Source organism: Mandrillus leucophaeus, unplaced genomic scaffold (assembly GCF_000951045.1).
Source record: "Mandrillus leucophaeus isolate KB7577 unplaced genomic scaffold, Mleu.le_1.0 Scaffold797, whole genome shotgun sequence".
NCBI classification, from domain to species: Eukaryota; Metazoa; Chordata; class Mammalia; order Primates; family Cercopithecidae; genus Mandrillus; species Mandrillus leucophaeus.
Genome location: NW_012108663.1, coordinates 1,363,287 through 1,376,108, shown reverse-complemented (window position 1 = coordinate 1,376,108; position 12,822 = coordinate 1,363,287). Strand labels below are relative to the sequence as shown.

At 36.1% G+C, this 12,822-nt stretch overlaps 1 pseudogene; it reads left to right on the top strand.

Annotated features, from left to right (window-relative positions):
- The first annotated feature begins 5,666 nt into the window (after window positions 1-5,666).
- LOC105529976 lies at window positions 5,667-6,044 on the top strand (annotated as a pseudogene).
- The last annotated feature ends 6,778 nt before the right edge of the window (window positions 6,045-12,822 follow it).

The following is a 12,822-nucleotide window of genomic DNA, read 5'->3' as shown; positions in this document are numbered from 1 at the left end:
GATGGATCACAAGGTCAGGAGATCGAGACCATCCTGGCTAACATTTAAAAAAAAAAAAAAAGAAATAATAAAGATCAGAGCAGAAATAAATGAATTTGAAAGGAATAAAGCAATACAAAAGCTCAATGAAACAAAAGTTGTTTTTTTGGAAAGATAAACAAAATTGGCAAATTTTAGCCAGACTTAGAAAAAAAGAGGGAAGACAAAAATAAATGAAATCAGAGATGGAAAAGGAGACATTGAAGCTGATACTGCAGAAATTCAAGGGATTATTAGTGGCTGCTATGAGTAACTACATGCCAATAAATTGGAAAATCTAAAAGAAATGGACAAATTCCTACACACATACAACCTACCAAGATTGAACCAGGAAGAAATCCCAAACCTGAACAAACCAGTAACAAGTAACAAGATCAAAGCAGAAATAAAACGTTTCCCAGTAAAGAAAAGCCCAGGACCTGTCAGCTTCACTGCTGAATTCTACCAAATATTCAAAGAACTAATACCAATCCTACTTAAAGTATTATAAGAAATAGAGGAGGAGAGACTACTTCCAAACTCATCCTACGAGGCCAGTATTACCCTGATACCAAAACCAAATACACATCAAAAAAGGAACACTACAAGCCAATATCTCCCATGAATATTGATGCAAAAATCCTCAAGAAAATAGTAGCAAGTTGAATTCAACAATACATTAAAAAGATCATTTATCATGACCAAGTGGGATTTATCCCTGGAATTCAAGGATGATTCAACATATGCAGATCAATCAATATGATACATCATATCAACAAAATGAAGAGGAAAAACCATATGATCATTTCAATTGATGCTGAAAAGCATTTGATAAAATTTAACACTCCTTCATGATAAAAATCCTCAGAAAACTGGGAATGGAAAGAACATACCTCAACATAATAAAAGCCATGTATGACAGACTAACATATGACACATAATATGATACTGAATGGGGAGAAATGGAAAGCCTTTCCTGTAAGATCTGGAACATGACAAGGATGCCCACTTTCACCACTGTTACTCAACATGGTACTGGAAGTCTTAGCTAGAGCAATCAATCAAGAGAAGGAATGAAAGGGCATCTGAATTGGAAAGAAAATCATCTGAATAAGTCAAATGATTTGTTTGCAGATAATATGATCTTATAGTTGAAAAAACTGAAAGACTCAACAAGAAAACTATTAAAACTGATAAACAAACTTCGCAAAGTTGCAAGATACAAAATCAACATGCAGAAATCAGTAGCATTTCTTTTCTTCTTTCTTTCTTTCTTTCTTTCTTTCTTTCTTTCTTTCTTTCTTTCTTTCTTTCTTTCTCTTTCTCTCTCTCTCTCTCTTTCTCTCTCTCTCTCTCTCTCTCTCTCTCTCTCATGATCATGACTCACTGCAACCTCTGCCTCCCAGGTTCAAGAGATTCTCATGCCTCAACCTCCAAAGTAGCTGGGACTACAGGCATGGACCACCACACCCAGCTAATTTTTGTATTTTTAGTAGAGACCAGGTTTCTCTGTGTTGGTCAGGCTGGTCTCGAACTCCTGGCCTCAAATGACCCGCCTGTCTCGGCCTTCCAAACTGCTGGGATTACAGGCATGAGCCACCGTGCTTGGCCTAAAATTCAACAGCATTTCTATATGACAGCAGTGAACAATCTGAAAAGAAATTTAAAAAATTAATCCCATTTACAATAGCCATAATAAAATAAAATATATAGGAATAACTTAACCAAAGAAGTAAAATATCTACAATGAAAACTGTAAAACACAAATGAAAGAAATTGAATAAGTCACCAAAAAATGGAAAGATATTCTATGTTTGTGGATTGGAAGAATCAATATTGTTAAAATCTCCCTACTACCCAAAGCAATCTACAGATTCAATGCAATCCCTATTAAAATGCCAATGATATTCTTCACAGACATGCAAAAAACAATCGCAAAAATTTATATGGAACCACAAAAGACCCATATAGCCAAAGCTATCCTGAGCAAGAAGAACAGAATTGGAGGAACCTGACTTCAAATTATACTACAGAACTGTAAGTAACCCAAACAGCATAGTACTGGCGTTAAAAAAGACACACAGACCAATGGAACAGAATAAAGAACCCAGAAACAAATCCACACACCTACAGTGAGCTCATTTTTGACAAAGGTCCCAAGAACATACATTGGGGAAAAAAATCTCTTCAATAAATGGTGCTGGGAAAACTGGATATCCATTTGCAGAAGAATGAAATTAGACTCCTACCTCTCACTATATACAAAAATCAAATCAAAATGGATTAAAAACCTCAAAACATAAAACTACTAGAGGAAAACATTGGGGAAACTCTTCACAACATTGGTCTGGACAAGAATTTGTTGAGTAATACCCCATAAGCACAGGCAACCAAAGCAAAAATGGAAAAATGGGGTCACACCAAGTTAAAAAACTTCTGCACAGCCAAGGAAACAATCAATACAGTGAAGAGACAACCCACAGAACGGGAGAAAATATTTACAAACTATGTATCTGATAAGGGATTAACAAACAGAATATAGACGTGTTCAAGCAATTCTATAGGAAAAAACCTAATAATATGATTAAAAACTGGGCAAAAGATTTGGGTAGACATTTTTCAAAAGAAGACCTACAAATGGCAAACAGACATATATAAAGGTGCTCTACATCATTGATCATCAAGGAAATGCAAATCAAAACTATTTGTTGCAGCAGTGTTCACCATAGCCAACATTTGGAAGCAACCTAAGTGTTCATTAACAGATGAATGAAGAAAGAAAATGTGCTACTTATACACAACGGAGTACCATTCAGTCCTAAAATGAATGACATCTAGTCATTTGCAACAACATTGATGGAACTGAAGGTTATTATGCTAAGTGAAATAAGCCAAGCACAGAAAGAGAAACATTGCATATTCTCACTTATTTGTGAGATCTAAAAATCAAAACAATTGAACTCATGGACATAGAGAGTAGAGGGATGGTTACCAGAGGCTGGGGAGGTTTTGGGGGAGATGGGAATGGTTAATGGGTAAAAAAAATAAAGTAGTTGAAAAGAATGAGTAAGACCTAGTATTTGATAGCACAGCAGGTGACTACAGTCAATAATAATTTAATTGTACATTTTAAAATAACTATAAGACTATAATTCGATTGTGTATAACACAAAGGATAAATGCTTGAGGTGACGGATACACCATTTTTATGATGTGATTATTACGCATTGCATATCTGCACCGAAATATCTCAAATACACCATAAATATATATACCCACTATCCACCCACAAAAATTAAAAAATAAAAAAATTGTAAAAAGAAAAAAAAAAGAATAACACCAAATTTACACAAACCCAGCTTTCCTGGATCTCTAGCTTATAGACAGCTGATTTTAGAATTTTTCAACTTCCATAACTGTGTGAGCCAATTCCTTATAATAAATCTCATTATATATCCCAGTGCTTGTGTTTCTTTGAAGAACTCGGACTAATACATATGCCAAGAAATTAGATAAATTTCTAGAAACACATAAACTACCAAAAATTAGTCAAAAAGAAGTAGGAAATTTGAACAGACTTATAACAAGCATAGAGACTGTGTTAGTAATTTTTTAAAAATCAAATTCCTAACTCATTGTAGGAGGCCAGTATTATCTCTATAACAAAATCAGACAAGAGCAATCACCAGAAGAGTGCTACAGACCAATATTCTTTGAATATTGATGCAAAAATACTCCATAAAATTTTTAGCCAACCGAATACAACAGCATGTTAAAAGCACTATATGCCAAAATGAATTAAGAAGCATATAAAAAGAAATAAACAGCAAGACCAAGTGAAATTTATACCAGAAATGCAAGGCTGATTCAACATATAAGCATGAATCAATGCAATACACCATATTAATAGAATAAGGGAGAAAACCCACATGACCATCTCAATAGACACTGAGAAAGCATTTGATTAAATCCAACAGCCATTCATGATACAAACTCTCAACAAGATATTCCTTATCTTCTAGGAATAGAAGATAAGTTTGCCACCCAGTACAAGTATCTGCAAAAAAACAACACAACAAAACAAAACAAAAAAGCATAGCTAATATGATACCTAATAGTAAAAGCCTGAGTACTTACTTACCCGCATGTTCAGGAACTAGATGAGGATGTCCACTTTCATCACTCCTGTTCAACTTCTATTCAACACTGTAATGGAGATTTCCTAGACAAGAAAAAGAAGTAAATAGCATCCAGATTGGAAAGAAAGAGGTAAATCTATCTCTATTTGCAGATGGCATAATCTTACACAGAAAATTCATAAAGGATACACACACACACACACACACCCCTATAATAGCTAACAACTAAGTTCAGCAAAGTTGCAAATACTAAATCAATATAAAAATTAGTTGTATTTCTATACACTAGCAATGAACAATCAAAATGAAATTTAGCAAACAATTCCAGAGGAAGTGACATTAGGAAGAGAGTGGAAAAGGAAGCCCTAGACTGTCCTTTCTTGCACAGAGACATCAATTCAACAACAATTCTTTATGAGAAATACAGAAACCATTTAAGAAGCTCCTGCACCCCACACGAGCATGACATCAGCTGCATCAAAGTCAGTTAGAATATCTGGGGCACTCGCTCACCCTGTTCTTTCGCCTGGCTCAGCATGGAATAATCAGGAGAGAACTCCCAGCTTCTGGCTTCCCTATGGAGGGGGAAACAGAAGGCTGAATCATACATCCAATGTTCAGACAAAGTTGATGGTTAACATTAGCATGCACCCCCTCACCATGTTCTCTCCCCCTGGTGCAGAGTGGAACCAGTGGGAGAAAACTTCCAATTCCTGGCTTCTCCATGGAAAGGTAAAGAGTTGGTGGGTGTGTCAAACATTCCAGCTTTTTCGGGGGCTGTATGAGGAACTGGTTTCTATCTTGTCTGTCTCAGAATGCTGACTGAATGCTGACTGAATTCTAGACACCTGGGGGCATCTGAGAACAAAAGAGAGGAGGATGTTTGGCTGCTACTCTAAAGGACCCATGGTACAGCAGACAGAGGCCGATTCAACTCAGTGGCCTTTCCTTCATGGGTAAATGGAAGAGTGAGTGGAGTGGTGCATGTGTTTAATGTTCAAGATTTTCAGGAGGCTGGCTGAGGGACTGGTTACTGTCTCACCAACTCAGAGCACTGACATAATCCAGCATACATGTTTCTAGAAACATGGGGACCACTGAGAATAAAAAAGAATTGGATGCTTTGTGGCAGCTCCAGAGAATCTGCAGTACCACACACAGACACTAGGGGAAGCAAAAGATTATGAGCCCCTAAAAAATAAACCAGAATATTCCTCAGGTTGGTAATTTACATACACAAATTCAGAGAAGATATATCCGCAGAAAATATTTGAGAGACCTCCAGAATCTCTGGCCAGATTGATTGATGAAGGTCTTTTTCCATACAAAGACAGAGTGTAAAGACTAGTAGAGATAGGTATTTTTTTCAAATGCACAGAAAACAGCACCAATTTATAAGCCACACAACAAAACAGGGTAATATAACCCAATTAAAGGAACAAAATAAATCTCCAGAAACCAAGTCTTAAGAAATTAAGATAGCTTCCTTTCCAACTTAGACCCAGCATAATGGCTCCCGCAAAGAAGGATGATGACAAGAAAAAGAGCCATTCTGCCATCAACAAGGGGGTGACACAAGAGTACACTATCAACATTCACAAGCGCATCCATGCAGTGGGCTTCAAGAAGCGTGACCCTCGGGCACTCAAAGAGATTCGGAAATTTGCCATGAAGGAGATGGGAATTCCAGATGTGCGTATTGCTACCAGGCTCAACAAAGCTGTCCCGGCCAGAGGAATAAGGAATGTCCCATACCCTATCCATGTGCGGTTGTCCAGAAAACATAGTAAGGATGAAGATTCACCAAATAAGCTCTACACTTTGGTTACCTATGTACCTGTTACCACTTTCGAAAATCTACAGACAGTCAATGCGGATGAAAACTAAATCACTGATCGTCAAAAACATCAAATAAAGTTATAAAATTGAAAAAAAAGAAATTAAGATAAATGAACAACCTGACAAAGAATTCAAAACAGCTGTTACAAAGATTCTCAGTGAACTCATGAAAACTGTGCATAAACAAAATGAAAATATCAACAAAAAATAGAACATATAAAAAAAGAACAAAACTTTTTTTTTTTTGCTGCTGAATAATATAATAACTGAATTGAAAAATTCACTAGAGAATTTTTCAACAGGAGACTTGACCAAGCAGAAGAATCAATGGACTCACAGACAAGTCCTTTAACATTATCCAGTCAGAGGAAGAAAGAAAAAAAAAAAAAAAGAGGCCAAGAATGGTGGCTCACACCTGTAATCCCAGTACTTTGGGAGGCTGAAGCAGGAGGATCACTTGAGCTCAGGAGTTTGAGACCAGCCTGGACAACATGGTAAAACCCTGTACAAAAATTGTGTACTTTTTGTACAAAAAGAAAATTAGCTGAGTTTGGTGGCACATGCCTGTAGTCCCAGCTACTTGGGGGGCTGAAGTAGGAGGATAGCTTGAGCCCAGGAGGTTGAAGCTGCAGTGAGCCATGTTCTTGCCACTGCACCCCAGCTTGGGTGACAACGTGAGACCCTGTCTCAAGAAAAAAAGAAAAAGAAAAGAAAAATAGTGAAGAACAAAGCTGAAGAGACTCATGAGACACCATCAAGCAGACCAATATACACATAATAGGAATTGTAGAAGGAGAAGAGAGAGAAAGGTGGAGAAAGCCTGTTTGAAGATATCAGACAAAAACTTCCAAAATTTGGGAAAGAAAATGGACATCCATAGTCAAGGATCCCAAAGGACTCCAACTAGGATGAAACCAACGGAGTCCACAAGACAAATTACGATTGAATTGTGAAAAGTCAAAGATAAGAGAGTTTTCCAAGCAGCAAGTGCAAAGTGACTCATGATGTACAAGGGAGTCTTCGTGAAACCATCAGTAAAATTTTCAGCATAAACCTAGTAGGCCAGAAGAAAGTGGGATGTATTTTCAAAGTGCTGAAAGAAAAATACTGCCAACAAAATACATTTGGCATAGCTGTCTTTCAAACATGAAGGAGAAGGAAAGACTTTCCCAGATAAACAAAAAACGGAGGGAGCTCATTACCTCTAGATTTGCCTTAGAAGAAATGCTAAAGGGAATCCTTCAAGGTGAAATGAAAGGATAGTAAATAGCAAGGTGAAACCATATGAAAGTATAAAGATCTCTAGTAAAGGTAAATATTTAGACAAATACAGATTACTGTGACATATTTTGTATATATTTATACAAAATATAAAAAGATGTAATTTGTGACATTAACATAAGAAAGTGTGGGGGGATAAGTAAAAAGGTACAGCTTTTATATGTGACTGAACTTAAGATGTTATCAGTTTAAAATATATTGTTACAACTATAAGATATCTTAGGTATCCCAAGGTAATCACAAAGAAAGTAACTATAGAAGATACAGGAAAGAAAATGAGAAAGGAATCAAAGCATGTAACTACAAAAAGTCAACAAAACACAAAGGAAGACAGAAAGAGAAGAAAAGAGAGTCAAAACACTCCATAAGACAGACCAGGCACAGCAGTCATGCCTGTAATCCCAGCACTTTTTGGGAGGCTGAGGCAGGAGGATCACTTGAGGGCAGGAGTTTCAGATCACCCCGAACAACACAGCAAGACTCCATCTTTTAAAAAGTTAAAAAAAAAAAAATAGCTGGGATGGTGGTGTGCACCTATATTCCCAGCTGTGCAGGAGACTGAGGCAAGAGGATTGCTTGAGCTCAGAAGTTCAAGGCTGCAGTGAGCTATAATTGTGCCACAGAACCCCAGCCTGCATGACAGAAAAATACCCTATCACATAAAACAAACAAAACAAACGAACAAATAAAAAACCCTTAAGACAGAAAAAAAGAATGAAATGGCAATAGTAAGTCCTTTCCTATTAGTAATTACATTAAATGTAAATAAATTAAACTCTCCAATCAAAAGACATAGAGTGGCTGAATGGATTTTTAAAAACAAGATCCAGCTATGCTGTCTACTAGGGACTCATTTTAGATTGAAGTACACAAATATGTTGAAAGCAAACAATGGAGAATATATTCCACGAAAATAATAAACAAAAGAGAGCAATGGAGGTCATATTTATGTCAGACAAAACAGATTTTAAGTAAAAAACTATCACAAGAGACAAAAAGGAAAATATAATGATAAAAGGTCAGTTTTCCAGGAAGATAATAATTATAACTATGTATGCACTGAACATCAGAGCACCTAAATATATGGAGCAAACATTGACAGAACTAAAGGAAGAAATAGACGCCAACGTAACAATAGTAGGAGATTTTAATAACCCACTTTTAATAAAGGATAGAACACCCAGACAAATGATAAATAAACAGAGGATTTGAATAACACTGTAAACCAAATGGCTCTAACAGAGATATACAGAACATTTACTCAGCAACAACAGAATACACATGCTTTCAAGTGCACATGAGACATTCTCTAGGACAGACCACATGCTTGGTCACAAAATATGCCTTAACAAACTTAAGAAGATTGAAGTTATATCAAGCATCTTCTTTTACCATAATGGAATAAAACTAGAAATCAATAGCAAGGCCAGGCATGGGGGCTCATGGCTGTAATCACAACACTTTGGGAGGCAGAGGCAGAAGGATTGCTTGAGCCCAGGAATTTGAGCCCAGTCTGGGCGACATAAAGATCCCCTGTCTCTACAAAAAAAATTAGAACGTTAGCCAGGACAATGGTGCATGCCTGTAGTCCCAGCTACTCAGGAGGCTAAAGCGGGAGGATCACTTGAGTCCAGTAGGTTGAGACTGCAGTGAGCTATGATCATGCCACTCCAGCCAGGGCAACACAGTGAGATATTGTCTCATAATAACAACAACAACAACAACAACAACTAGCAGAAGGAAAACTGGAAAATTTACACCTATACGGAAATTAAACAACACAGTTGAAAAACCAATGGGTCAAAGAAGAAATTAAAAGGGAAATTAGAAAATATCTTGAGAAAAATGAAAATGAAAACACAGCATGCCAAAACGTATGGGATGCAGCGAAAGCAGGATGAAAAGGGTAAATGTCTTTGTTAACAAAGATGAAAGATCTTTGATTAAAAACCTATATTTACATCTCAAGGAATTAGAGAAAAAGGAACAAACTAAGTCCAAAATTGTAGAAGAAAGGAAATAATAAAGATTAGAGTAGAAATAAATGAAACAGAGGCTAGAAGAACAATAGAAAAGACCAATGGAACTAAGAATTGTTTTTTGAAAAGAAATGAAATTGACAAACCCCTAGCTAGATTAAGAAAAAAAGAGGCCAGGTGCGGTGGCTCACGCCTGTAATCCCAGCACTTTGGGAGGCCAAGGCGGGCGGATTGCCTGAACTCAGGAGTTCGAGACCAGCCAGGGCAACACGGTGAAACCCCCTGCCTACTAAAATACAAAAAAATTAGCCTGACGTGGTGGCGCGCACCCCTGTAATTCCAGCTACTCTGGAGGCTGAGGTAGGAGAACTGCAAGAGCCTGGGAGGTGGAGGTTGCTTTGAGCCAAGATCACACCACTGCTCTCCAGACTGGGTGACAGCGTGAGACTCCATCTCAAAAAAAAAAAAAAAAAAAGTATGTTCTCACTCATAGGTGGGAACTGAACAATGAGATCACTTGGACTCGGGAAGGGGAACATCACATACCGGGGCCTATCATGGGGAGTGGGGAGTGGGGAGGGATTGCACTGGGAGTTATACCTGATGTAAATGAGGAGTTGATGGGTGCTGACGAGTTGATGGGTGCAGCACACCAACATGGCACAAGTATACATATGTAACAAACTTGCACGTTATGCACATGTACCCTAGAACTTAAAGTATAATAATAATAAATAAATTTTTTTTTTTAAAAAAAGGAAAAGACCTAAAAAAATAAAATTAGAAATGAAAGAGGAGACATTACAACTGATGTCATAGAAATAAAAAGAATCATAAAAGACTACTATGAGACATTATATGCCAACAAATTGGGTAATCTGAAAGAAACAGATAAAGTTCCAGAAACATGCAACCTATTGAGAAAGAATCATGAAGAAATAGAATCTGAACAGACCTATAACTAGTACGGAAATTGAATCAGTAACTAAAAACTTTTTAACAAAGAAAAGCACAGGAAGTGATGGCTTTACTGAATAATTCTAACAAACATTTGTAGAAGAATTGTTACCAATCCTTCTCAAATGCTTCAGAAAAAATCAATAGGAGGCAATATTTCCAAATTCCTATTTGATGCTACAATAGCATCAAAAAATAAAATGGGAAAAACATAGTTAATGAAGTGAAAGACTAGTACACTTAAACAAGAAAATATTGCTGAAAGAAGTTAAAGAAGACACAAATAAATGGAGAAACATTACTTGTTCCTGTATTGGAAGAATTAATATTAAGATATCCAAAGTAATCTACAGGCTCAATGCAATCCCTACCAAACTACCAATGGGATTTTAAATGAAAATAGAAAAACAAGCCTAAAATTCATACAGAACCACAAAAGACCCCAAATAGCCAAAACAATCTTAAGAAAGAAAAAAAGCACAAGGCTTCATACTTCCTGACTTCAAAATATATTACAAATCTACAGTAATCAAAACAGTATGGTATCTGCATAAAGACAAACATATAAACCATATAAACAGAATAGAGAACCCAGAAATAAACACAGGCATATACAGTCAACTGATCTTTCACGAGGGTGCCAAGACTACACAAAAGAGAAAGAATAGTCTCTTTAACAAATGGTGTTGGCAAAACTGAATATCCACATACAAAAGAGGGAAATTGCACCCTAATCTTATAGTATATAAAAAAACTCAAAATAGATGAAAAACACAATTGTAAACCTGAAACTAAAACTCCTAGAAGAAAAATGGGGAAAGCTTTGTAATATTGGTCTTGGCAATGATTTCTTAGATATGGCACTAAAGCACCGGCACCAAAACCAAAACTAGACAAGTGGGACTGCATTAAACTAAACATTTTCTGTACAGCAAAAGAAACAAGCAACAGAGTGAAAAGGCAACCTACAGAATGGGAGAACATGTTTGCAAACCAGTATATGATAAGAGAACATTATCCAAATATATCCAAAATATATAAGGAACTCCTACAACTCAGCAAAAATATCAAATAACTCAATTATAAAAATCATCCAGGGACTTGAATTTTTCCAAAGACAACACACAAATAGCAAACAGATATATGAAAAGATGTTCAATATCATTAATCATCAGAGAAATGCAAATTAGATCCACAATAAGATATCACCTAGTGCCTGTTAAGATGGCCATTATTAAAACAAACAAAACGACAGGAAATACCAATTGTTGGTGAGGATGTGGAGAAATTGGAACTCCGCATTGTTGGTGGGAATGTAAAATGGTGCCACTGCTATAAATAAGAGTATGGAAACTCCTAAAAAAAATTAAAAACAGAACTACTACATAATCCAGCAATCCCACTTCTGCATATCTATCTAAAAAGTCAGAAGCAGGATCTCAAAGAGATATTTGCGCTCATATGTTCATTGCAGCATTATTCACAATAGCCAAGGGGTCAAAACAACCTAAATAACTATTGATGGATGACTGGATTAAAAACATGTGGTATACACACACAATGGAATATTATTTAGCCTTTTAAAATGAGGAAATTTTGTTATATGCTACAGTACGGATGAATCTTGAGGACATTACACCAAGTGAAATAAGCTAGTCATAGGACAAATACTGCACAATTCCTCTTGCGTGTGGTATTTAAAGCAGTCAAACATATAGAATCAGGGAGTAGAATAATGGTGGCTGGAGGCTTGGGAAAAGGGAAAATGTGAAGTTGCTGTTCAATGGGTATTGAGTTTTCTTCTGCAGGATGAAAAATTTCTAGAGGTGTGTTGTACAGCAATGTGTATATAGTTAATAATACTGTACTGCACACTTAATAATTTGTTAGGAGTATAGATCTCAAGAGATTTTACCACAATAAAAAGAAAACAGAATAATTTCATTTATAATAGCATCCAAAGAATAAAATATTTATGAGTAAAATTTTGAAAGATGCGGAAGACATGTACATTGAGAATTATAAAACACCATTGAAATAAGTTAAAGGATGACCTAGGTAAACGAAAACAAATGCCATTCTCATGGATTGAAAGACTTAATATTATTAATATGGCAATAATCCCCAAATTATAGTACATAGATACAATGGAATATTATTCAGCCATAAAAAGAAAGTAGGTAGTGTTACATGCTGCAAGATGGATGAACCTTTATAATATACTCAGTGAAAGAAGCCAGACACAAAAGGCCTCATATTGTATGATTCCATTCATATAAAATGTCCAGAATAGGGAAATCCATAGAGATAGAGAGTAGATTAGTGGTTTCCAGGGGATGGGGAGGTAGGAATTGAAGCTAGTTGCTAACAAATCTGGTGATTATTCTTGTGATGTAAATATTCTGGTATTATATAGTGGTGATGGTTGCACCTAATGAATATACTGAAAACCACTGAAGTGCAAACTTTAAAATTGTAAATTTTATATTATGTGCATTATATCTCAGTTAAAAAAACACTATGAGATACCTTAACACAGCCACCAGAACGGTTAATATTAAAAACGTTCCAACACCAAATATTATGAATGATGTGGAGCAACTGGAAAT